Source organism: Passer domesticus, chromosome 2 (assembly GCF_036417665.1).
Source record: "Passer domesticus isolate bPasDom1 chromosome 2, bPasDom1.hap1, whole genome shotgun sequence".
In the NCBI taxonomy this organism is placed as follows: Eukaryota; Metazoa; Chordata; class Aves; order Passeriformes; family Passeridae; genus Passer; species Passer domesticus.
In genome coordinates, this window is record NC_087475.1 from 2,108,870 (window position 1) to 2,133,523 (window position 24,654).

Consider the following 24,654-nt stretch of genomic DNA (forward strand, 5'->3'; position numbering starts at 1 on the left):
GTTTCTGGAACTTCCCAGTGCCAGATCAACACCAGGGAGAGCAGGGGAAAAAAAGTAGCTCTGGAATGATTTCTTTTTTCAATTATTTTCTGCAAGAAAAAAAAAAAAAAAGGAAAGAAAAAGAAATAATTTTAAATGCATGAATGAAGTCTCTGTGTGCCACAACAACCTCCTGCTCTGCTGGAGCCTGGAAGGATTTTAGGGAGTCTATCAAGAATATCCTGAATTGGAAACGACCCAGCTTGATATCCAGAAACAGACCTTGGCATTTTCAAGTTCTCCTGCTGCTCAAAAGTAACTGGAGAACACTTTTCTCCCCTAGATTTTCTTGGTGGTTTTTATTTGAGCTGGATTGCAGCTGGAGAGACACAATATTAGAGCCCTGAAATAATGTGTGGTGCTCAGGAAATTTCTGATTCAAACATCAGCTTGATTCAATCTGAATTTTGAGGTAAACACAAGATCTTTTGGGAGATAGCTGTAAAACTGAGGTTCTCAGAACTGCTGAACTTACAATCTGATCATTCCTCCCTCATTCTTCATCCATGAAGATGAGGAATAATATCCTATTCTCAGAGTAATTTGATCTTTTCAGGATGGATTTGACTAACTTGGGATGCCACTGGGGCCAAACTGAGCTGCAAACTGCTCTCTCAGGCTGCTTTTGTGGAGGCAGAGCTTGTGTGATCTCTCCTCGCTGTCTCTGGCCCTCCCCCAGCTCTTGTGGTTTGTGGGCCAACTTTACTAAAGTTGATAGAGCAGAAGTGGGCTGAAGTTCCTTTGGCTTTCATCAGCCGTGGCTGAGAGGCTCTGTCAGAGCTCCATCCCAGCTGAAGGGAGCCTGAGGGAGGTTTTAGATTCCTGGAGAAAGGAAAAACCTTCCATCAGATTAGATCCCCCTCGGGTTTGAGACACCTCAGGCACGAAGCACATCCATGTCTGCAGGAAATCTGGGTCTGCCTAGGACAGCTTCTCCTGGCTTTTTAACTGCACCAAGCCAGACTTGGCTTGAGTTCAGGTGATGCTTCCATCTGAAATTTTACCCTCCAATGAGAAGCCTTTTAGTGGCTTTGCACATTTTCAATGAAAGCTTTTTGGAACTTCCCACTAAAGCAAGGTTTAGCCAGAAAAAGAATGACAAATTCTCATGAGAAGCAAGAGAGGTTTTCACCACCCTGCACAGGTTGTGGGGAAGGCCCCCATTAACAACATCTGGATTTCGTGGAATTAATATCCATGGAGTAATTGCCTGAAGTGTTCAAGCCAATCAATCCAACTCCATCCCAAGTGCTTCTCCAACATTTCCCTCGAAACATGACCAGGTCAGGGAGTGCCCAGCTCTGGGGACACCTCTGGGTGCTGTGTCCAGCTCTGGCTCCTCAGCACAGCAGGGACAGGAGCTCCTGGAGCTGAGCAAGGGCCTGGAGCAGCTCCGTGCCCAGGAGAGGCTGAGGGAGCTGTGAGGTTTGAGCTTTTCTATTTTTCAGACTCTATATTGCTTTAGTGTGTGGGTCTGAGCTTCGTATGAGGGGATGGTGAGCTCTGTGCACAGAGCAGGGAGACAAAACAATTCCTGCTCCAGCTGGGCACCAAGGACAAATGATCCCAATCTCAGCCCCAGAGCACAAACCCCGTGGGCTGCAGAGAGAAAAACAAGCAGGATGGGACTGCAGGGGCTGCAGCTGGGATTGGACACTGAACTGCAATGTGCACATGGAGCAGAGCTGAGCCCAGGGAGAGACCCCGGCAGCGCTCGTGCATTTTGGGACCATTTGGGTTCATCCTGGGTTCATTTTGGGACCATTTGGGTTCATCCTGGGTTCATTTTGGGACCATTTGGGTTCACCCTGGGTGCAGCCCTGGCTGGAATCTGGTGCTGCCCAAAGTGCATCCATGGAGGAGATCCTTTGAATCAATTCCTGCTTTATTCTTTAGCTCTGTCCAGCCTCTGCTCTGGGTCAGCCTTCACAAGGCATCAGCTGGGGCTGCTCAGCCTGGAGAGAAGGCCCAGTGAGAGGGGCCTCGGTTTTCCTGCCTGTCCCTGTGTCTGTCCCTGTGTCTGTCCCTGTGTCTGTCCCTGTGCAGAGGTCAGAGCAGGCCCAGGCTCTGCTCCAGGCCCAGCAATGGCCCCAGAGCCACGGGCAGGGCCTGAGCCCAGCAATTCCCCTCACAGGAGGCACAACTTCTGCCCCGCTCTAATCTTGACTCGAACCAACCCTTTGGCTCAACACCCTCCCCACTCTTTATCAACCACATCACCACTTGCATCAGAACTCTGACACAAGCTGCCTCTCGAGTTTCACATCTATTCAAGCGAAAAAGTAACAGCAAAGGAACTAGTTTAGAAATAATTCTCTTTTTTCCTGCCATTTTCTCCCTCCCACGCCCAGCACACGCCACTTTCAAGTTTTGCGTTGCCAAAATTAACGTTGATGTCACTGCTTTGCCAAAATTAACAGGCCCAGGCTCATGCAGGAAACTTCTAGGAGAGCCTGGAAAAAGGAAATTAAGATCCCACAGGAACCTGTTGATCCAGTGGGATGTATGCACAGAGTCCTGAACTTGAGATTTTGGGAGAAAATCAGGAACTTTGGACGTGTGTTCAGCACTTGTTGACTCAGGACTCTGGGTAAACTCAGAAATTAAAGAGGAGGAGTGCACAGCAGCTCCAGGAGAAGACAATCCTTCCATCCCAGGGAGTTTGTGGATTTCCCATCCCTGGAAGTGTCCAAGGCCAGGCTGGATGGGACTTGGAGCAATCCGGGACAGCGTAAAACTCTGAGTGGAAAGTGGTTGAAATTAGATGATTTTTAAGGTCCCACCCAACCCAAAGCAATCCACGATTCCATGATCCCTTCCTGACTTTTTAAAAAAGCCCCAGGAATCAGGATCAAAGAGGAATTCCAGGTGCCAGGCACAGAACCAGGATTTCTTTGGGCCACCTGCATCCATCCAACCCCAACCGAAGCGAGAAGACACCAGTGAAGGAAAGGACAATAATTCAATAACCCAGGAGGATGAACAATGGGGGATTGACTTCAAACACTCAGCTTCCAAAGAAAAACCAACCAAAAACCTGGAAAAATGCCAGTGGATTATTCTGGGAGCACAACCTGGGGGAGTTTTCTCTATTCCTTTATTTTAACTCGCAGGCAAAAGCAGCTCTAAACACCTGTGTCTCAAATATCAGCAGCTGGGCCTCAGATTTCTATCACCTAACCATTCCCTGAAATCCTGCACGGGAATATTCCCCATTCCAGCTGGAAAATGCAGCCCCCAGTGGAAACAGAAGTCAGCAGAGGAAAAGTAGCTTTGCTACTCAAGGGTTGAATCACAATGAAAAACTTCTTCCCCTTCCTGACTTTCTCACTCTCTTTTCTGCACTGAATTCTGGTAAAAAATAATTTAAATGGATTTTTTTTCCAGGCAAATCTTTAATCCACTGGGTTATTTTATTTTTTGCTTTTGTTTTATGGTAACTCAAAGCAGGTTTGTCTTCAGCTGCAGAAATGCAAACCAGCAGCAAAATTTGCAACCTAAGTCATGTGCTAGAAATGTTTGGGTGAATTGGCTGGTGGCAAATGTTGCAAAGAGCAGCATTTCCTGCAGACCTCAATCACGAGGCAGTTTGTTTTCTCACCGAAGAAAAAGAAGTGAGAGAAACTTTGCTGCAGGTAATGACATCCTAAAATAGGACAGCTCATGTTTTTCTATAGGTTATTTATTTAATTTCTCATTCGTCTTTGAACTGCAGTTTCAAATAAGAGAGGCCTTAATTTCCTGCAGAAAAAACAAACAAACCAAAATATACTAAAATGTCCAGCAATGCTTTAAAATATTCAAGTTCTTCACCTTAACAAGTGAGGGACCTCAGCCAGAAAACAAGTTAAGGGACAGGGAAAAGATTTTCCTTGGAAATGAACTGAAATCTGATCACAAATTTCTGTTAAAACATGTTAAATCAGAAAAGCTCTGTGTAGGAATTTGTATAAATTGAAGCTCCAGAGGCTGACCTCGTGTCCAGGCTGGTCCCACACCTGATCCCCTCAGATAATGGGATCTGGAGCATCCCCTGATCCCTCTGCCTGGAATGGGCTTTACCAAAGGCTGAAAAGGAGCTGAGCAGATGGAAAACCTCCAACTGCTTCTGTTTAAAAAGTGCTTTTGATCTCCAGCTGGGGTGGTTTCATCAAAGCAGGAACACCCCAAAGCCTCAAGAGCTGCTTTTGCCCTCTCCACGTGGGACACGGATGTGCCCAAAACTTGGAGCTGTCACAGGAGGGAAGGGTTGGGAGGGGGATTTCCTAATGAACCTGGAAAAATGAGCCAAGCCCCCGGTGGGCAGCTGGAATTGGGACCTCTGGCTCACACAGAGGAGTTTTTTATTCAGCACATCCTGAGAATGGAGCAAAACAGGGCAGAACTGACCTGCTGGAGCAAACCAGAAGACGCTCCAGGATGAGCAGAGGGATGGAGCAGCTCTGCTGGCAGCAAAGGCTGGCACAGCTGGCATTGTTCACCTGCACAGGAGAAGCTTTGGGCTGAGCTCAGGGTGGCCTTGCAGGGCCTGCAGGAGCCCCAGGAAAGCTGGAGAGAGACAATTTCCAGGGGATGCAGGGACAGCACCCAGGGAATGGCTTCCAAACTGAAAAATTACAGGTTTAGATCAGATATTAGGAACAATTTCCTCCCTGGCAGGGTGGGCAGGGGCTGGGATGGAATTCCCAGAGCAGCTGGGGCTGCCCCTGGATCCCTGGCAGTGCCCAAGGCCAGGCTGGACACTGGGGCTGGAGCAGCCTGGCACAGTGGAAGCTGTCCCTGCCATGGCAGGGGTAGAATGGAATGAGTTTTAATGTCCCTTCCAACCCAAACCATTCCTTCATTCTGGGATTCTTCTCCAAAGCAAAAAGCAGCTGTTTGAAGAGGAACTGCTGGCCTGGGCCATCGGTGCCACACCTTTTTCTGCAGCACAGGAGTCATCCCAGGTCTCATCCAAAGCCCAAAGCCATCAGCCAGGTCTTTCCAGTGGTTTCCCTGACTCTTGGATCAGGTTCCATGTACACAAAAGGCTAGATTGCCTTAATTGTCCCAGTCAAATGTGACTCTTAATCATCTTTCCTTGCTTAGAAATCAGTTTAATGACATAAATTCACCCCACAGGGGAACCCTAAATCCCTCTTCATGTTGGTAATGTCTTGTTATCCCAAATGAGATTTATAAAACCATGGATTACCCTTAGGGATCCACAAGGATTATCCAAATCCAGCTCCTGGCCCTGGCCAGAGCCCCACCAATCCCACCCTGGGCATCCCTGGCAGTGCTGGCCAAAGGCTCCTGGAGCTCTGGCAGCCTCAGGCTGTGCCCATTTCCTGGGGAACTGGTGACAAAAATGACTATTGCCAATGCAATCCCTATTAGAGGAAAACAAAACCACCCCAGCCTCAGAAGTTCTGATTGTTACTCCAAAATCTGAATGATTTATCACTTTTAAACCCCAAAAGTTTCTCCTATCTCTGGTTTTTAACCTTGGCAAGTCATTCACATTTCATTTCCAGGCACGCTGTGTATGAAACCCTGCTTCATTTAGAAAATTAAATCATTTTCTCCAGTAAGGTACAGCCAGAAGAAGCTCATGTTCCTATAAGAGACCTAACTCTTGGTTTCAGTGTGCAAAGTTTTTTTGGTGTGAAAAATGTGTGGGTGTTCAGCCCCATTCATTATCACTTTCACAGGTTTGATAAAGAGAAAACTCTGCAGACTGAGGGGTCCTTTTCCTCTCAGAGGTGGCCGAAAGGATGGAAGAAGTTGTAGCCAAATTTCTTGCACAGGGTTTGCAGCAATGAAACCACCACATCACGCAGCAAGTGATTCACCAGCACTCACAAATACAGACTCAGAAAGGTTTGGGTTGGAAGGACCTTAAAGATCATCCTGTTCCACCCCCTCCATGGGCAGAGACACCTTCCACTGTCCCAGGTGGCTCCAAGCCCTGTCCAGCTGCCCTTGGACACTTCCAGGGATCCAGGGGCAGCAACAGCCTCTCCAGGAATTGCATTCTAAGGATTTCTCCCTAATATTTAATCTAAACTTCTCTCTTTTAGTCAAAAATTTTGTTCATGGAGTCTGAACTTGAGCATATCTTCCAGATATGAATTCTATTCCCTCTGACTCATACAAGCCCCAAGAGCTGATTTACATGGAGGTCCTGAAAACCAGAAGTGTTTTACAGAAGTCTGATATCATCTCTAACTGAATTCTGAAACACAAAGCCCTTCCCGTGAAGTGGGTGGAGCCCTGCTCTCACACCCGGGGCCTCTCTGGCTGATGGGAATCCCAGAATCACCCAGGTGGGAAGGGACCTCCAGGACCACCCAGTGCCACCCCAGCCCCACCAGCATCACCCCAAACCCTGTCCCCAAGGCCACATCCAGACTCCTCTGGGACAATTCCAGGGACTCCAAACCTCCCTGGGCAGCTCAGCCCAAGGCCTGACCACTCTGCCAGGGAAATTTTCTTTCCCAGTCTTCAACCTGAGCCTCCCCTGGTGCCATTTGAGGCCATTTCCTCTCATTTTTTCCCTGTCCCTCCTGTCAGGAGCTGTGCAGAGCAGTGAGGTCCCCCCTGAGCCTCCTTTTCTCCAGGCTGAGCAGCCCCCCCAGCTCCCTCAGCTGCTCCCTCATCCATCAGGATTTGTTTTCCAGCCCCTTTTCCCATCTCTGGACACTCTCCAGCCCCTCAATGTCCTTTTGGACATGAATGGAGCTCCCTGGTAGATGTCAGGACGAGCTGTGGTGCTGAGTGAGGGCAGGAGATGAACCCTGGGGCTGTTACCTCTGATTTTGTACAGCCAGGACAGATTTAAGGTAGTGCTGCTTTAAAACCATTCCTGCAGCCACTTTCCCTTTCTTTGAGGGAAGAAAATCTGTCCTAGAGCCAGGTTTTAGGATAAAATCCTGTCTCCCCCCAGACAGGGGCAAAGTGGCCAGCAGCTGGTCAGTCTGGAGAAGAGGAGGCTCAGGGGGGACATCATTGCTCTGCACAACTCCTGACAGGAGGGGGGAGTGATTTGGGGGCCAGGAATTCTCCAGGAGTGCTCAGGGGGAGTCTGGATGTGACCCTTGGGGGACGCTGGTGCTGTTGATAGTGGGAGTGGGTGATCCTGAGGATCTCTTCCCACCCTGATAATTCCAGGACTCTGTGGGTCTCTGAGCCCAGGTCTGGCTGTGTCACAGCACAGATGAATTCCACAAAACCACGTAAAAAAATGAACTTCTGACAGCTGCAGGTGCTGGGGCTTTGAAGGCCCCAGACATTTGTCACAAAGGACACTCAGCCCCACGCTGTGCTTCACCCTGAACCTGCCAGGGATTTCCCAAACTCTCCCTTTTAAACACCACAAAAAGCCACTGGAAGGGCTGGCTCAGAACCTCTGAGCTGCTGATTTGATGAGGGTGGCAGGGCTTGCCCTAAATACAGCAGCTTGAAATGTTTATAGCAGATCTCATAAAACCTGACGGTTTTCAGGTTTCCTTCCAGTGCTTTCTCAGAAAGACTTGTAAGACATAAACCTTTCAACCTGCAGACAAAACCCAACCTAAATGCAGCTTCTGGGCTTTCAAAATCACAGCTTCACCATGAAAACAGATGACAGAAAACATCCTGCAAGACAAAATATTCATGAGGCAAAAGATAAAAGCCCCAAGCCCATCTCAGACTGCTTGGGGGTTCACTGGAATCAGAAACTCAAACCAAAAACTACAGGTTGGAAACAGAAATTCCCAGATTTATCAGAACCAGAGAAAGTGTTGTCACAGATCTTCACAAGGTGAAACTGCCCAGTTTGACAGTTTCACTCACAGCAGAAGTGGGGAATCCTCCAGACAACAGCAAGGATGAATTGGAAATTCAATTTCCAACTGAGCTGCCCTCACTCTCTCCTTCCCAGCTTCACACTCAGTTCTTCTATGCCCTTTCTCCTATTTCAATAATTTGAATAAATCTTTATAGAAAATTTAATGTTTTGGACTAAAATTAGTTTTACTGGATGAAACCATTTAGTTTTATTATTAAACTTAAATTGTTTGTAAAGCCAGGCTTTGGCTGGGATCCCAGTGTTAAAAAAAGTCATTTATTTTGGAAATGCCATTGGGAATCTGCATAATTCCTACTCTTTCCATTGGCAGGAGTGGCATGCCTTGATTTTAGTGCCTCAGAGGATATTCTGGGGTGGGCTCAGGCTTCACTGACTGCCTTGGGTTGGAAATGCAGGACGTGTCTGAGGGTGTGCGTTCTATTTCCATCTGTCAGAGCTGGGCAGTTCTCTGCTGTTCATGGGGCAGTTTTCTCTTTCTCTCTCCCACAGCCAATCCTCCCTCCAGGAGATCTCTGCTGTCCATGGCCACTGAGTGTCCCTGCAGGGCTGATCCAATTCCAGCATCCCATGGGGAGATGCTCCGCCCAGGGCAGGAGCCAAGCATTCCTACCTGGATACAATCTGAGCCTGGAACAGCACAGCAGCCTTTGCCCACTGCATTCCCAGAGGAGCAGCTTTCTCCTGCCCTGCATTCCCAGAGGAAGAGCAGGCCCATCTCCAGCAGCCCTGGAGCTGCAGAGGAAAACTGCAGCCTTGTGCAGGATCCCTGCTCCAGCAGAAGCACAGCTGGCACTGCAGGAGGGCTGAGCCCCCATGGGATGGGACTGTGCCACCACCCTGACCCACAGGGGGACAGGGCATGTTATGACTCTGGCAGTGTTGTTTTGTATTGCTGCATTCTTATTTTTACCTTTTTAAAAAATTTATTATTCCTAATAAAGATCTGTTATTCCTACTCCCATGTCTTTGCCTGAGAGCCCCTTAATTTCAAAATCATAACAACTCAGCCTATAATAATTTGCATTCTTTTCATTTTAAGAGAGACTCCTGCCTTCCTTAACAAACACCTGTCTTTTCAAACCAAGACACCCACAGCCTGGAGCCCTCTGTGGGAGCTCAGGTGTCTCAGATGCTTCAACCACCAGCACTGCTGTCATCTCCACTGCTGCCACCCCACACAGCCCATCCATGCCTCTCACAGAGGAGATATCACTGCACAGTTCGGGCAGCTGACTCAAGTTTATCCAAATATTACCCAGCCTCTGCAGAGCAGAAAAAAGGAGGGAGATGTTTTCTTGTCCTCTCAGCCCAGTGAGTCACCGTGGCCTGTCTCTCTCCATGGCCAATCCCAGATGTCCTGGAGGAAGCCACAAATCATCTGGCAGATGACAGAGCTGCTTCCAGGGGATCTTTCTTCCCCAGCTTTAACAGGGTTTGCTTTGTGCTCTGAAATAGGGCAGGGAGAGGCAAAGGGAGAACTTAACCCTTACAAAGTTTTTTGGTTTTGGTTTTTTTTTTTGTTTGTTTGTTTGGTTTTTTTGTTTGTTTTGTTTGTTTGGGGTTTTTTGTTTGTTTGGTTTTCTTTGTTTGGTTGGTTTTTTGTTTGTTTTGTTTTGGTATTTTCCCCCCTCAACCTGGCTGGTATTTATTAAGAAATTGTTGATGATCTTAAAGGGCTTTTCCAACCTAAACAGTTCCATGACATTTTGTATGTATGGACAAATCCAGGAGTTTTTAGGATTCTGTTTAAGCCTTGGATTCGGCGGGGTTTTATGGCAATGAACCTCTCCTGGTGCAATTTAAAGCCCACTCTGCCTTTCAGCCTTGTTCTCCATCCCCATTCCTGCCTGGCCCTCGGGGAATCCCTTTGGATGTGCAGCAGAAAGCTCTGGAACCCAGCAGGTACCATCTACATGGGGCAGGACGTCAAAGTCAGACATTTCTGCTGGTTTTGGGATAACCTACAGAGAAATCTGCTTTTTCCTTAGGATTGTGTCTCCTTGGCTTTTCAAATCCACTTTCTAAATCCAACAGCAGTAATTTCCTTGCCTCTCCTGTTTAGGTACAGACTCTCCCCTCTCAAATAACAGCATGACTGAGATGCTCATTCTTTATTCTGAAGTCAAATTTTAAAAATTGCTTTCATAAACTTGCCTCTACCCCTGACTTTCATGTGCATTTCGAGATAAGCACCCTGTTATTTTGGGATCACGCCTCAGCAGTCAAACTAAATCTTGATTATCTTCTGGTCACATTAAAAAGAAAAAAAAAAAGGCAGTTTATTTTCTGTTTTTACTGCACCCCCTGGCAGCGTGGGGGAGATACTTTCATTTTCCACCAGAGAGCCACCTCAGAGCTGGAGTTGGTCCCTCATGGTAAAACACCCAAGAATCTCTAATTAATGGCCAAGTGATAAAGGGCAAAGGCAAAACGACCCGAGGGATGTGCAGGCCAGACAGAACCTAAATCCTTTTTAGACTCAGCACAACATATCCCTGGGCTGAGTGGGGCTGCTGAAACGCTCAGTGAAATATTTTGGCGCAGGATAAAATCTCTTGATCTCACCAGAGCAGCATGTTCAGCTCTGTCAGACTTTTTACTTCCTGCGTTCAGGCCTCGCAATGTTTCTCAAGGCTTTTAAGTGAAAAAAGAGCTCAGGCTGTGTAAATCAGACATTGTGCAAGGTTTTTCTACTTGTAAGCCAAGGTTTTTATGAGCTTTAGTTCAATTTCCTATGCACAAGCTGCAGTCAGTGGTTTATAATGCTGACATGAATTAACTCTTTGGTACGGGGCAGGCAGCCTGAAAAAGGCCTGGAAAATTCTCTCTCCACAGTGACAAGGGAATGTATGATGCTGGAAAAAGACAATCCCAGACTGGTTTGGGTTGGGAGAGATTTAAAGATCATCCCATTCCACCCCTGCCATGGCAGGGACACCTTCCACTGTCCCAGGGTGCCCCAACCTGGCCTGGGACACTGCCAGGGATGAGGAACCCACAGTTCTGGAGTTGATGGGAAGGAGCCCCTGATCCTTTCAGCCTCCAATCCCACCCAGACCAGGGACTTGAGGACTTTTCCAGCGGGAATTCCACCACAAGGACAGTCAGAGCCACTAATTATCAGTGAGAAGCAGAGTGCTCAGGTGTCCCTGAATCCAGAGAGGACCTTCAGAGCCAGAGGAGCTTCTCCATTAAATCATCTCAAGACCTTCAGGACCATCCAGTGCCACCCCAGCCCCACCAGCATCACCCCAAACCCTGTCCTCAAGACCACATCCAGACTCCTCTGGGACAATCCCAGTGACTCCAAACCTCCCTGGGCAGCTCAGCCCAAGGCCTGACCACTCTGCCGGGGAAATTTTCTGTCCCCATCTCCAACCTGAGCCTCCCCTGGTGCCATCTGAGGCCATTTCCTCTCCTCCTTTCCCTGCCCCTCCTGTCAGGAGTTCTACAGAGCAATGAGGTCCCCTCTGAGCCTCCTTTTCTCCAGTCTGAGCACCCCCAATTCATCATCTACCCCCAGGATTTGTTTTCCAGCCCCTTCTCAGCTTTGTTGCCTCCCTTGGACTCACCACACTTTTATTTTGCATTTACAAGGCAAGATTCCCTCAATGCCTGGGTGCTCCTTGGCGCTGTAGGACTCAGAAGAAACCATCCACAGATTATTTTTCTATTTTTCCATGTTATAAAATTCCTGTGCTGCCCTTAATTCCCAGTTGATAACAAAACCATCAAAATGTCACACCACGGCCATGATTAATTAATGAAAAATTATCACGAAGGCAAAACCAGGAGAAAACTTCTTTGCCTACTGAAAGAATCAGACCTTGCAGCAAAATCGAGGGAAAAGTGCCCTCCTGGAAAATATTACACTTGGTGCTCTTTTGAGCTGCAGGAAAAGATTAATTCTGTTTTCTTTCATAGGCAAAATTGTCAGGAAGTTTAAAATTGTTACAATGAAAAAAACATGAAAAATTATAAAATTAGAAATGATAACATTAGAAATGACAAAATTAGAAATGATGAAATTAGGAATGATAAAAATTGGGGGAGGGGATGTGATGCAATTATTTTATCCTCCTTTAAAACCTCTAGGGTCACTCTTTACCACAAAGACCCCCCAAGAGGACTCATTTTGATGCTCCATCCCAAAGGGTCTCCTTGGAATGTGTTGGGAATTGAGAGGTTCCAGCCTGATCCTCATTCCCTGAGCGAGGAGCTGGTGGGGTGTGATAGGAAAAGGGCCACATCCTTTGTGGTGCACCACACCCCATTAATATGTCAGGGTTTCTGTGCCTGCCACTGCCCTCAGGGGCTACGACAACGCTGCTGCTTCCCCATTCCCCTCTTTTTTCCCAATTTCCACCCAGTATCAAGCTCCAAAAGAATGGTGGATTTCCTTCTCACAGAGCTGCCTGGCCTGATAAAGGGAAATCCACAGAGAAAACAATTTTTTTTTCCCTTTCTGTCACGATTTCGGTTGAAGGAGAAAGTGCAATAAATTTTGGCGGGAAAAGCAGAAAAGAGGCACTTTGGGGACGTTTCCTTGCAAAGGCTGTTGAGAAACAGGGTGAGAACAACCCACCCTAGGGATGATTATTTTTCTTGCTCCCGAGCCCAAACGTTCCTTTTGCTGAGCCCAGGATTTTGAAACTGCCCTGAGTTCGTTTGAGTGGAGAAAGGAACAAAAAGGGAACTGCTGGAAAACCGTTCCACGTTCATACACACACACACACACACACACACACACACACACACACACACGGTGTTCTTTTGCAATAATGAAACATTTGTTTTACAACTCAACTGAAGTGTTTGACCCGAGGTTTTCTGCAGGAAAAACCTCTTTACACAAGGTTCTGCAGGATCTTGTGCCCAGGCTGTCAAAACTGAAAGGGAAATTTTATTTAAATATAAAAACCAGGAATGATTTGAGGTGGAAGGGACCTTAAAGATGATCCCATTCCACCCCCTGCCATGGGCAGGGACACCTCCCACTATCCCAGGTTACTTCAAGCCCTGTCCTGCCTGGTCCAGAACCTTCCAGGTGTTCCTAAGATTAGCAGGTGACTTCCAGCCTAGCCCTGCTTGTAACCCATTCCCCAAAGAAAACAAAATACTGGTGCTGGAACAACATTAATGCCAAAAATTAGGACAAAAATAAACCCCATTCTGGGGTGTTGAGCTAAATCTCTTGCTGGATTAAGCAGCTTTATGAAACTCCTCTTTTTCTGGACAAGCCAGCCCTTGGTTTTCAACCAGCTGCTCTGAAATGTTTTGGGTTCCTGCCAAGCACACGACCCCTGCTCTCCATCCTGCCCCGTGGCCTGGCACAAGCACAGCCCCACGAGGCTCACTCTGTTCTTTATCACACACACAAAATTTCCTCAAGAACCCTTCCTGTGCTACAGATTAAGCACTGAGCAGTTGCTGAACTAAAAAAAAAAAGATTAAATTAAAAAAAAAAAACAAAACAAAACAAAAAACAAACCAACAAAAAAAAAAAAGGCTGACGAATTGCAGGAAGATCCTGCCTGTTATTTTAGCAGTATTGCTTCCTTTCCCTGCTCGGGGTGCTGAGCAATGTCAGCACTTGGGCACCTCTTGCTCACCCTTCAGCATCTCCCCCACCCAGGCACGAAGGTGCTGGTGACTCACAGGCTGCAGTGCCAGGAAAAAGATGGAGAAAAACTACGGGTATGAGGAGAAGGAGGGGGGGGAAAATAGATTTGAACAGCGGAGCTGGGTAGGATTTGGGCAGGCTGTGACCCTCAGGAGCTGCTGCCAGTGGTGACACAGCAGCTGGGAGCAGCTCTTCCGCATTCCCCGTTATTAATGGGAATAAACTCCTGACTCACGCCAGCCAGGCTGGGCTCGGAGCAGCTCTGAAGTGCTGCTCCATTTTTGGAACCCTGGCTGCTGAGAATTTCAGACTTTCTGTGCTGACAGGCACTGACCCCCAAGAGAGCACTGCATTTGACCTAAAGCCATAGAGAAAACTTGCAAAATTAAATAATAGAACTCAGATTATGTGTGGTTTGAATACAAGTGTGTAATATTACATAGTACAAAACTTAAAGTCTTAGAATATAGTAATATATAGAAAACAAGACAGAAGTTTTAAAGCAGAAGCTAATCCTTCTTTACCTTCTTCTTCACCTTCTTCTTCATGATTTTCAGTAGTATTGTGTAATTAGATAAAAAAGTCCACATTGCAAGCCACAAGTAGTCAGTTATTGAGTCAAAAGTAAAGATAATTTACATATAATTTCTTATACAACAGTTTATCCTTAAAAAGCCTTATAGAAAGTACATATCCATTTTTAACTTATTAAAGTTAAGCACTACAAAACTCACACCTTATGAGACTATAACAGAGACAAGAACTAACAAACATCCAAGTCCAAACAAGAAATACCCTCTCACACATTTAATCCCAACTTTAACAAAAAGAAAAGACCCAAAAAAATCCATGCTCAAGCCAGGGCTGGGCCGGGCTCCGTGTCCTTGTCACCCACGTGGGCACAGCCCTGCTGCAGGACAGGGGGAAAGTTCAGCTCCAGGAGTTCTTTAGGAAGGTAATTCCCGGGAAGCTGAGAAGTTTCCCGTGCCAGAGCCTGGCTGAGCTGTGTGAATAAGCCATGACTAAAGCATCAGCTCCACAGGGGGTGCTGAGAACACGACAAGAACGCTGCAACCTCTTGGTCACTGGTGACAAAACACAGATTGCTGGCTGAAGTCCTTCAGTTCCCCCCGGAGCCCCTCCAGGGCTGCAGCTGCTCCTTCAGCCCTCAGAGCATCCTCAGAGATCCCCACCACTCCTTTCCCCGAGCCACGTGAGTTGCAGCAAACTTTAAGCAGGTTCCTAAGCTTTTATCTGAGCTTTAAACCCAGCCTAAATCCTGCTCTGCTTGGCTGGGCTTGCTGCTCCCTCCCTGCACTGTCATTTGTCGTGGCAGCTGCTCAAAATTCCCCCAAAAAGAACCAAAAAGGAGCTTGTGCTGCCCCTCTTGTACCTGCAGTTATTCCCAGGAGTTGTCCGAGCCCTCTGGGATTTGAGAACAGCAAATTCACAAGCATGCAATGGTTGTTTGAACAGCTTAAATGAAACCTTGTTGTAATCTCTTTAACTGATAAGCAAGGAGATGATATTTCTGCGAGCTCAGATATCAACTCAAAGAAAACTGAAGTGGAAAAAACCCCATCTACTGCAAGGAAGTGCCCAGATCCTCTCCAAACATGTTTTCTGAGACATGGGAAAGCAAAACATCTATTTAGAAATTCTGAATGGCACTTACCTCTCAAGAAGTGCTGGTAAGAAGGAAGTGACTCAAATATGCTGTTTGAAGCCATTGTTTCCTCTCTAAAACTCACTCTCTCTTCACTGGGAGGGAATTTAGGGTTTCTTCCACCTTGGGGAGTGCAAAGTGAAGATTGGTCATTGCCACCACCCTCCTCCCAGCCATCCCTCTCGGCTCCATCCCAGCACCTTGGGAGCGGATCCTGAGCTACTTTTACTCAAAGAACTCTGAAATTGTTTCTTAAAAAGAAGGAGGGGGGAAAAAAAAATAGCGGCTTGGTTGTGGTTGATGATGCTTACCACCCTCCGAAACCCTGTGGTTTGCAGGCACAACGATTCGCCCTCCCTGCTGACCAATATCCCGGACCCGCTCTTGGGTGACTGCCTCCGTACCCAACTTGTGGTTCTGTGGTTGTTTATGAGGCCCAAAGAAGTGTTTCACACAACCCAAATTACAAATTTAACTGTTCCCCTTTCCAGGACCTGCCTCCATTGGTTCTTTTGTATCACATGACTGGGGTGATGTCGACTTTCTGCTTTTTTTTTTTGGAAGGGGTTTTTTTTTTTTTTTTTAACTTGCTGAAGTCATGCCCTTCCCACTCCACCTGCCCTCCCCGGGGCTCCAGGCAAGGATGGAGTTGCTGAGGGAGGGAAAAACTGGTGATTCACCAGCCCCAGTGCTCCAAAAGGTCTTTGATGAGTTCATTCAACTCCTCTTGTTTGGTTGTTTGAGGTTTTTTTGGAGCTCCTGCTTATTTTGATAGCGACTTCATTGCTGCTTATTCCATAGGAATTCAAACCTGGCTTTGAGGCTGCTGTGAAGGCAGCAGGATGAGGAACTCATCCTGTAAAACACTGGGAATCAGCTGGAGGGGAGACCCCTGTAATGAGATTTATTTTTTCAAGAAAATGGAAAGAAAAAACCAAAGAGATTAAAAAGTCCCACCATTTATTTTTTTTACTAAAATGGGAATAAAAAGAGTGGAGATTTAAAAGTCCCAACATTTTTTTTTAAGAAAATGGAAAAAAAAAGGGGGAGGTCAAAAAATCCCAACTTTTTTTTTTTTTTTTTTTTTTTTTTTTTTAAGAAAATGGGTTAAAAAGGAGAGATTTAAAAAGTCTCAATTTTATTTGGAATCTCTATGATGGCACCCTCTAAGGAGTGCTGGAAGATCAGAGGAAATCTTGGTCTTCCTTAGGGTCCAGTCCTACAATCCCTCCTTAGCCTTGCTCTTCCTTTGTTTTCTCCCTCCCCAAAACAACAAGAAGAAAAAAATTAAAAATAAAAAGCCTAAACCAGTAATCAATTGGAAGTTTTGTCTCTGCCTGTGCCAATGAAGAAGAGAACAGAAAATTCAATTACTACTCCATGAAGTTGGAGTTTCAGGAAAAAAATCATCCACTTGGATTAATCCACTTGGATTTTTAATTCATTTAATCCACTTGCATTGTTCTGCTTATTATAGCTATGGAAGCAGAGTCCTGTCACTGCCTGAATTTCTTGTGGCATCACTGCCAGGGCATCCTGGCTTCCTTCTGGAGTCACTGGGAACTCTGGGGGTGTGTGCTTTTGATTTTCCTTTTTTAAAAGCCAGTTTGCTGTACCAGAGGCTTAATTATCCTGGAATGGTTTGGGGTGGAAGGGACCTCAAATCCCACCCAGTGCCATGGCAGGGACACCTCCCACTATCCCAGGCTGCTCCAGCCCCAGTGTCCAGCCTGGCCTTGGGCACTGCCAGGGATCCAGGGGCAGCCCCAGCTGCTCTGGGCACCCTGTGCCAGCCCTGCCCACCCTGCCAGGAACAATTCCTCATTCCCAGGATCCCATCCATTGCTGCCCTCTGGCACTGGCAGCCATTCCCTGGGTGCTGTCCCTGCAGGCCTTGTCCCCAGTCCCTCTGCAGCTCTCCTGGAGCCCCTTCAGGCCCTGACAGGGGCTCTGAGCTCTCCCTGGAGCTTCTCCTCTCCAGCGGAACATTCCCAGCTCTCCCAGCCCGGCTCCAGAGCAGAGAGGCTCCAGCCTTCAGAGCATCTTGGACTCATTCCTACAGATCCACATTTTTCTTGAATTGGGAGCTCCAGAGTAGAGATTGCGAATTCTCCCACCCTTCACTGTCCAGGAAGTCAAGGGAATGAGCTGGGCCTACGACTCTTGCTTTACAAAGCTGAAGTTGGGTGAAATTAAACCTTCCTTGCCTAAACCCTGAGCCGGAGTTGCTTTAAGTGCTTCCTAGCCCTCTGCAGCTCTCCTGGAGCCCCTTCAGGCCCTGCCAGGGGCTCTGAGCTCTCCCTGGAGCTTCTCCTCTCCAGCCTGAACAGGCTCAAAAAACCTCTCGTGGTGCAAAAGGATTTGGCAATTCCAGCCACACACTTTACCTAGGAAATTGGGATGTTTTCCCAAACGAACTTCCTGAAAAAAGCCCCCAGAGCAATTGTGAACAGCAGGAACAGGGAACTGAGGACTCTTCTCTCCCATTGAGCTTGGCTCAATCCTCAATCAAGGTTGTTTTTTTTTTGCTTCCCGGCTCTTCCAGATCCTGCCGCCAACTTTTTTGCCTGGATCGGGACAAACCTCTTCCCGCTCGGGAGCCGGATGCCTTCCACTGCCATAGGAACACCCCAAGGAGATCCCGGCTGCCGAGAGCCCGGCTCCCCCGGCCCCTGCTCTGGAGCGGGGATGAGCCCGCGGGATCGCTCCGGGAAGCGCATCCCGGCTCCCGGCTCAGGGATCCGGGAGGGATCTGGGTGGAATTCAGGTGGAATTCAGGTGGGATCCAGGTGGGATCCAGGTGGGATGGAGGATGCGGGATGCAGGATCCAGGCGGGATGCGGGCAGGATCTGGGAGGGATCCCGGCGGGATCCGGGTGGGATGCGGGCAGGATCCGGGCTGGATGCGGCGGGATGCAGGTGGAATCTGGGTGGGATCCCGGTGGGATCCCTGCGGGCGCTGCGGGACCGGCACCGGCAGAGGGAGCTCGGGCCGGCGGCACCGAATTTTGGCTTGACTTTCGCAGGGTCCCCGCCCCAAGAAGGCGATGATGCGAGATGAATTCAGGCAGTAGAATTCCAGGATCTCGTGGCACATTCACCTAGGGGAAGACAAAGCTCCAAAGTTCAGGGTTGTCACCACGGGAAAGGATTTTTAAATCGATACAGAGGAGTTACCTGTGAGGAAATATCTGTCAGGTCCCAACAGGCAGGAGAAAGGATTATGGAATCATGGAATACCCTGATACAGCTCCAGCTGCTCCCTGGGTCCTGTCCTTGTCACAGGGACAGAGACTGGAGCTGCCCCTCAGGATGAACTGTTTATTATTAATATTTTAAATGCCATCAGGTGGGAGATGAGGCCAACAGGAATGTGTTTCAGGGTATCCAAGGAACCAGGCTGCTGCAGGGATGTGTTCTGTGGCAGGATATCACATTCCTTATTTCTTACTGCCTGTCCTGGCATCTGGGATAGAGACTCTTCCTGAAGGATCTCTAATCCCTGCATGGTCAGAAGACAAAAACCATCAGAGCCTGAAATCTTTCTTTGGGGCGTTGAGCAAGCTGATCCATCCCTGCCCGTGGACTGAGGTGATGTTTAGGGTCCCTTCCAACCCAAACCATTCCTTGATTCTCCAGTTCCCTGATCTCTGCTTGGTGTTTCACTTATTTCTTTTTTTTCCTGGCACTCAGCAGGTTGGGGCAGGAATGGACAGAGCAGGAATGGCAGGGCTAGGGCACAGCTGAGGGACAAGGGACAGTTGGGCTCCTTTTGTCACCTCCTGGCTGCAGATGATGCAAGGGAAAAGCTCGAGTGGCTCCTGGCACTCCAGACTCTGAGTTGCCAACAGGCAGCTGGAAATAGCACATGGAATGGGATTTATTAAGGTCTGACCACCTTGAATTCCCGAGGAATGCTTGATTAAGGTCTAACCCTCCTGAATTTTCAAGGAAAGGACTGAGCCACGTGGCTCTCTGCTACACTCAAGCAAGAAGATGAGCTGCTCTTCTCCCAGGCCACTTCTATATCAAAGCCATAAATCCCAAAAGAGTGGGGAAGGGTTGTTAGAGACGCTCCATCCACCACAGGGCCCTGTTGTGCTGGGTGCACCTCAGCTGTTCCTGCTGCCTCCCAATAAATCTGTGTCAAAATGTGCCCTCAGCGTGGCTGGCATAGCTCGGAGGAGAGGGATAAATGGAATTGTTCTCAATTCCGGCCTCAGGGAGGGCATCCAAGTGTTGCTGTGCCACTGTTAATGCCAATCTAATTTTTTTTTTAAAGCTGTCCTGTAGTTACTGTAAAAGCAGGTTCATAGAAAAGTCATCTCACTGGGATTTGGGCAGCATTTGATTTTTAATGAGTGAGATTTGTCCCTCTGTGCTGGCTCTGAGAGGCTCCTCCAGGGCTGTGTCCAGTTCTGGTCCTGCAGGAGAGACCTGGAGGGGTTGGAGCATGTCCAGGGCAGGGAATGGAGCTGGGAAAAGGCTGGAGCCCCAGGAGGGGCTGAGGGAGCTGGAAAGGTGTGCCATTCACATTCCCTGAACACAGAGAGACAACCCTCTCTTTCAGGGTTTTTCCTGGAGAAGCAGAGAAAAGAATGACCCAAACAAATCTCATTTGTTGCTGCTGTGTTTGTGTGCAAGTGGAATGTGTTCTGGAGGTGACCAACTGGATTCACATGTGTGTTGGGACTGTCAGCTGACAGTCAGGAGTTTTCAGTAGTGTTAGAAGTTTAGAAGTAAGTATGATGTAGTAACTATGTATCTTTTTAATATAGTTGTAATATAATACAATATAGTTTTAATAAAGCGAGCGTTGAGCATTCCAAAGCAAGGGAGTCAGATGCGCATCAATCATTTCCCTTCGTCAAGGTCATCCTGATTTTACTACTGAAAGGGGCTGAGGCTGGAGCAAAGGAGGCTCAGGGGCCCTTGTGGCTCTGCACAAGTCCCTGGCAGGAGGGGACAGCCGGGGGGGTCGGGCTCCGCTCCAGGGAACAGGGACAGGAGCAGAGGGAACGGCCTCAGGCTGGGCCAGGGCAGGCTCAGCTGGGCCAGCAGCAGGAATTTGCCCATGGAAAGGATGCTCAGGCCTTGGCAGGGCTGCCCAGGGAGCTTGGCAGTGCCCATCCCTGCAGGTGTCCCCTGCAGGTGGCACTGAGTGCTCTGGGCTGGGGACAAGGTGGCCGTGGGGCACAGCTGGCACTGCCTGGGCTGGGAGGGCTGTGCCAGCCCCAGCGATTTGGGGATTCTCAAAACCAACAGGACTCAGGTTCTCTCTGTCCCAGTTTCTGTGCTGAGGGTTTTGGCACAGGGAGAGAAACCTGAGAGAAGTCAGAGCTGAGTGCTGACCTGCTCCAGACAGAAGTTCTGGTTTCCATCCTCACTCCTTTGCTTCCTGCTTTTCTGGGAGCCAAAGGGAAAGTTTTGGGCTTTCATCATCTGCATGAGCTTCCCTCCATCCTGCAGCGTCAGAGCACAGTGGCTTCTCAGAACCTCAGGAACGAGGTGGAAGGGTTATGAAAATAATAATTAAAAGAAATGAGGAGAGAGAATTCACGCAGAGATGGCATTCCAGAGGAACTGGATCTGCCTGGGAATTGAGGCTGTCACTCAACGCAGTGCAGAAGAGCAGGAAACATTTTAAAACAACATCCCGATGTTTCACTCTGGCAGCTTTAAAATAAAATGTTTTGACTTTCCATTTCAAAAATTGACCCAGATTAAATAACTCAGCTAAAAAAAGGTCTGACCTAAATGAACTTTTCCTTCTGGTCTTCCTGGTTTCCCTCCATCCCAAAAATTCTGCAGTGGCTGCAGGAGAACATTCTGATTAAACATTCCACCATATTTGGTCCTTTTTCTCCCTGGATACAAGAACTCTTTTATTTATTTCCATTTTATTTCTATTTTATTTATTTTTTCTCATTTTAATTATTTATTTATTTCCATTTTGTTGCTTTGTTTCCATTGTATTTATTAACTTCTATTTTATTTTTTTCTTTATTGTCATTTTATTTCTTTCTTTATTTCAATTTTATTTCTTTACTTCCATTTTATTTCTTTCTTTATTTCCATTTCATTTCCTTATTTTCATTTTATTTATTTCTGTTTCCATTGTATTTGTTTCAATTTTATTTCTTCAAATAAATTTCATATATTTATTTCCATATTATTAATTTATTTCCATTCAATTTCTTTATTCCCATTTCATGTATTTATTTCCATTTTATTTATTTATTTCTATTATATTTCTTTATTTCCATTGCATTTCTTTATTTCCATTTTGTTTCTTTATTTCCAATTGGGTTTTTTTTTTCAGTAATAGTATTTGCAGGGGGTTTCCTCATTTTTTTTTTTTTTTTTGTTTGATTTGGAAAGAATCAAATGTTTATGGCCAGCAGAGGAAAAGGCAGAAAAATGGTGTAAAAAAAGGAATAACAAGAAACATGTGGGGAAAGGAAAGGCCTCAAAAATCCAGATAAACACCTAAATATGACTGCATCGAGTATCCCTCATAAAAGTTCTGAATGTTGTATACTTCCTGAATATTCTAAATTTAAAATCAGTGGGTGCCAGGGCTGGGTTATTCCCTGCAAGCAGACACAATCAGAGGTGATTCCCACTGGAAAAACCAAAAACTTCCCACCCTAGTGATTTTTTCCCATTTTTTTCTCTCCTAATGTGTGGCAAATTCCAGAGTCCCGCTCCAGCTTTTCCACTGGCACGTGTCACCATTTCTCATAATAATAATTTTTTTTTTTACCTTACAAATCTCCAAAACCAATCTTTACAAAATTAAAAACAAGAGTTCAAGACATAATCAAAGCTAAATCCAAAGTATTACCAGTAAAAAACCAATAATTTAAAAGTAATGCACCTACCCTCAAAAAATATTTTAATTAAGCATTACTGAAATAAAAAAATTACAAGTTACATTATTAAACTTTTAAAGTATTTATTTTATTCACTTTCCAAATCACCAACTATTCCAAACAAAACTCAACTTCAGAAAAAACCACATATTAAATCAAATACCTATAAATACTATAACAATATTTACTAATAACTCTAAAAACCCACACAAATCAGTAACATAACATCACCAAACAACTGAAATATAAGAATCAAACATTCAAAGCACACATCACACCATTTTTCACTGCCTCAGCATCGGCACTGGGATCGCTGGGATTGCTCATGAGTGGCATCAAACTGAGAAGGATTTTCCCTCTTTTTTCCCCCTGGATTTAGGAACCCCAATATGATTATCCTGATATAATAATGAGCTCTTGCCCCACTGTTTATTTTTTAGGGTATATTTTGGGATATTTTGGAAGGGAATTAATTCTTTCCCTATTCATGCGAAAAATGAGAATTAAAATGCATTTTTAGTAAGAAGCTTATTTTTAAAAGAGGAGTAATGCAGGTAATTTAGTTCTAAAAATTGGAATAATGGAATCATGGGATGGTTTGGGTTGGGAGGGACTTTAAGGATCATCCAGTGCCAGCCCTGCCATGGCAGGGACACCTTCCCCTGTGCCAGGCTGCTCCAGCCCCAGTGCCCAGCCTGGCCTTGGGCACTGCCAGGGATCCAGGGGCAGCCCCAGCTGCTCTGGGCACCCTGTGCCAGCCTTGCCCACCCTGCCAGGGAACAATTCCTCATTTCCAAGATCCCATCCATGATTCCATCTGCTCCAAACCCCATGATGGGCCCTGTCAGGGCCATGGCTGAGGGAAAAACCCATCCCAAATCCCTCTTTTGATTCCAAAGGGATTTGCTTGGATTTGAGAGGATCTGGATTTGATGACTGTGGAGCAGCCTGAGCCCGAGGTGTGACAAAATTCCATTCCAGGGCCTCCCCACCCTCCCAGGGAAGAATACCTTCCCAAAATCCCATCTAATCCAACTCTTTGGCATTTTGGAGCCAATGGATAAGGTGCAGAAAATCAGAAACTCATCAGCTCTTCTCAACTCTTTCCTTCTCAGCCACTTTAGGGCAGTTAATGAAAGCCCAGTGATTAATTAAGTCTAAAAAACATTAAACTGGAGGATTGGAAATCTTCCTCTCAGCCAGGCAGGAGAGGGAAGTCTCTGGATTGGTGGGATTGTTGTTAAGCTTCCCTCTGAAAAACCTGGGATGGTGGAAGGTTCCTTGCCCTTGGCAGGAGGTGAAATGGGATGAACTTTAAGGTCTCTTCCAACCTCATTCCAATTCTATGAGATTCCATGAAAATCTACCTTGGTGCCCAGCCAGCAGAGAGAAGAACAATTACAGAGGTTCTTCCAAAATAGGGGGACCAAGTAGGAAGGAATTGCTGTAAAATGCTGGAATTGTGTCTATTAATTTGTGTTGGATTAAGTTTTTTTCTGATCTAGAGATGGGGTAACAGTGTATTTTACAAACTTCTATTTTATTTTTAGTTTTATGTGAAGGGTGAGACAATATAGATGTTATAATTAATGCTATTATTATTATAAGTTAACTATTTCTTAATTATAATACACTATAAGTGTTTCTTGGTTTATCAGTTTTAGCTACACTGTGTTGTAAATATTTTAAAGCTAATAATTTCTTGTGGGTCTTACTACAATGTATCTTTCATGGTTCCATTTCTCTAAAGCATTTAGTCTCATTTGTAAGGCTATCTTTTGAATCTTGTTTTTAGTTTAATTTCTCTCTTAATAATGTCTGTCTCATTCTATGGCATTTCTGTGTCAGTATTTCTTATCTCAAGGTTTGCATACAGATGTATATTATGTGAGTTTTCTGTCAGGCTTTAAGCATTTTCTTCAAATCTATTTCCCACAAATTTGCTTTTATTTCTTCATAAAAAGTAGGTAATTCCGTTATTCTTTTCAAGCCAGAGAACAAATTTGCTGTGAGGTTGAACATTTTTTGAAAAAAGCCCTCACAAAACACAACTGCAGCTTATACAGACATGAAAAATGAAAGGTATATTAAAAATAAAATATAGTCCATCCCTTTAGCTCATTTTCCTTTTGTCCAGACATTTCTGTGGCCTTCAGCAGAAATCCAGCTGTGCTACAGGAGGCACATTAAAGGCTAATTAAATCAAATATTCAAATTATCTCCATCAAAGCTGACTAGAAGTGATCAACACCAGATTTCCTTCTGTGTTACTTAAAACCCGGTGCATTTCTGTGTCGTTGGGTAATAATGCATAATGCACACAATTTCTGTGGGATTGAAATATCATCCCACGGACAATGACATCACAGCATAGGAAAAACCTCAAACAGCAATTCCAGAGGGTAGGAGTTATCCAGTCATGTCTTGATAGCAGGGCCTGGACAACAGCCCTGGAATTGTCTGAGTTGAGAAATATGTGAGAAACCCCAGTATTCTAAATAGAATTCAGTATTGATTTATATATTTGTCATCAGTTTGATCTGCACAGTTTCCATCCTTAGGCACTGCTGAACCTCGGGCACAGGTGGGAACAGCTTTCCTGGGAATGCAGGTGGGG

The 24,654-nt window shown here is 46.2% G+C and overlaps 1 long non-coding RNA gene across 2 annotated transcripts in view; it reads right to left on the reverse strand.

Annotated features, from left to right (window-relative positions):
- Positions 1 to 17,798, reverse strand: part of LOC135291417 (uncharacterized) — a 36,126-nt gene extending 18,328 nt beyond the window's left edge. Inside the window, exons 1-3 of one of the 2 annotated variants that reach the window (XR_010354218.1) lie at positions 17,550 to 17,798; positions 15,172 to 15,285; positions 14,512 to 14,581 (exon numbers count right to left, since the gene is read on the reverse strand). This is a non-coding gene — a long non-coding RNA (uncharacterized LOC135291417). Of the gene's footprint in view, positions 1 to 14,511; positions 14,582 to 15,171; positions 15,286 to 17,549 lie in introns of those variants that run through there. The other variant, XR_010354217.1, reaches the window with a different exon arrangement.
- Positions 17,799 to 24,654: the final 6,856 nt, after the last annotated feature.